The sequence below is a fragment of the Pteropus vampyrus genome, unplaced genomic scaffold (genome assembly GCF_000151845.1).
Source record: "Pteropus vampyrus isolate Shadow unplaced genomic scaffold, Pvam_2.0 Scaffold364, whole genome shotgun sequence".
NCBI classification, from domain to species: Eukaryota; Metazoa; Chordata; class Mammalia; order Chiroptera; family Pteropodidae; genus Pteropus; species Pteropus vampyrus.
Window position 1 is genome coordinate 285,191 of NW_011889145.1, and position 2,780 is coordinate 287,970.

Here is a 2,780-nt window from a genome sequence, read left to right on the forward strand (position 1 = left end):
TATGCAACTCTAACTCCAATATTGCAAAATACACATTCTTTTGAAGTGCGTCTAATATGTTACTCACGAAAACCTCAATACATCCCAAAGAACGGAAATAATACAGACATTTGCTGACCACAACCAGCAAGAAATGGGTAACCAAATCCAAAAACAAAATGGTCATACAATGCAGAAAAACATTAAATGCTATTTAACAACTCTTGGATCGAATAGAAAACATAAACCAATATTGTAGGGTTTTTTTTAGAATAGCAATGAAAACATGACATATCTGAACCTAGTGTATATAGCTAAAAATAATTAGCTATATATTTCAAAGAAAAAATTTATAGTATTAAATATATTACACATATATAAACAAAAATAAAGGAAGTAAACACTTAATTCAAGAAGTTATAAAAAAGAAACAGATGTACAAAATAAACCCAAAAGAGGCAGAAGGAATTAATGACAAAAGCGAAAATTACTAAGTCAAGGGGGAAAGCAGCGAGACTAATGAATAAACCTAAAATGTAGTTCTTTTAAAAGTTCAACGACATAGACAACGCATTAGCCATTCTAGTTAAGAAAAAAAAAAATGAGAGGCAAAGCACAAATTTGCGAATTCACGCAAATATATTTGAAAACCTAGATAAAATAGATAATTTTCTGGAAAAATACAATATTCCAAAATTGACCCCAGCAGAGCCCGAAAGCCTAACCGAGCCAATTACCATAGAAGAAATAGAAGAGTGAAGTGTCCCCTTCAAAAAGCAGCTACCCCAGATGGTTCACAGGGGAATCCCATTGACCTTTAAAGGCTAAATAATTTCTCTACTACCTAAATTATTCCAGATCCTAAAAAGTAAAGTGAACTTCCAAAGTCTTTCCATTAAGCAAGTATAACGTTAACTCCCAAGTCTGATAGACATTAATTACATCAAAGCAAAGCACAAACTAGAGACCAATCTTCTTTGTGAAGTTCAATGCAAACATCCTATAAATATTAGTATTAATATTTCAGATTCATCCGTTTAAATAAACCTGAATTTGTCCTGAATTTAAATTGGAAGTCACAGAAGGAACTCATTGGTGCATTTTACCTTCAAAAAAAATAACAAATAATTACTAGCCATCCGTCGAAAATCCCAAGACACAAAGACCACCCAATAGCACTGAGCACCCCAAGGACCCATTCATGTGGAGGCCGTTTTCCGCCAAACCAAACCAGCGTTACTTGGGAAAATGTGATTCCGGGTCTGGAGCAGGAACTGTCTGGAATGGGCCTGGGATGGGCCTGGGACAGCCAGAAGCAGAGACGCCATCGAGGACCAGCGGGGTGGGGTCGAAAGGAGTCAGGAGAGGCGCCCTCCCCTCGAAGCCGAGGTGATGGGAGCATCCATCGGCGACGCTCCAGCGGATCCCGCCTGCTCCAGGGGACCTACACCTGTGAGTCTATAATAATACTTTCTAAGCTCACTGCTCAGCCTCGGGAGACGCTGGAAAATCAACACATTACTTCGCAGAGTGAAAAGGGGGAAAGAATCAAACCTCTATCCTGCGTGTCCCGTAAAAACTCTTCATCGGAGTAACCGAGGGGAAGTTTCCCTTTAGGCAGGTCCTCCAGTGAATAAAGTCCGGGAATAACAGAACAAGAGCGCGATGATCCCGCATCTCCTCCTGAAATGACGGACCTGGCTGTGATGGTCGACGCCCGCTCACATCACAGAGAGACAACCAGGCAGTACGTACCTGTGATGGGACAACACACACCCGTCTACGAAGGACGCCTGGCAAGAGGCCACGCTTGGAACCCGACAGCCGGTTTGCAGCTTTCAGTGCCAAGCACGTTGCTCATTGTTCTTTACTCTCTGATTCAAAGAGCGTTTAGGGCATCGTAGGATCCTGGATGTGGCGAGGCCACAGTTGAAAGAAATAATAAGTTGCAGAGCTGGATTTCAAAGTAAAATAACCCCCTGAGACAGGGATTCCTTCTGAGCCTCTCACTGATGAAGAAACTGACTTCCTAAAGCCTCGCTTGCAGCAGACCCAGGATTCGAAGCTAGAACTGTTTCCTTCTGACCCAGGTACCGTGGTGTGCCCCGTGCCTCACACTTCCCCAGTGAGGACAGTTGATCAGGATTTTTCAGCTCACCAGAAACCTCATCATTTCATGAGTTCTTTTCACTGTAATGGGAATGATCATGAAATCGGAAAGAAAATACGTTCAAAACGTTTTTGTAAATTTGGCATTTTATTTATAGATTTTAAACCCCGTGTCTCTAAAGGATAAACCATGTTTATCTTGCAAAGCCTAGCTTTGCAAGAAAAACAAACAAAGCAGGACAAAAAGCTTTGAAACATGTGTATCGTCCTTAAAAACAAACAGCAATCACTGCTGCTAAAGTCACGGAAACTCTGGATGCCTTCGCCCGGGTGTAACTCAGACACATCTGAGTACGTTTTGTTTCCAAGTTTCCCCGACATTGTCTCCTACTGGGCGATGTCTTCAACATGTCCGTTCGTTTGATGTTCAGCAGTTGACTCTCAGTAATTACATATGGGCGGGAGGAGGAGGCTTTGAGGCGAATCGATGAATTTTCTGAGATGTTCCGTGTGCCCTTGTTTCCTGAGGGTTCCTTTCAGTGGTCCACGTGTTGACAAAAACTGTTTACTTTACCCTGGATACGCAGCACCATATGACGGAACCAGGACGATCACGAAGAGTGAGCCGTGCACCTTAGCCGTCCGGGAGCGTCCGTCTCCACGCCATTTTGTTGGGATGGTGGTACCCGAAT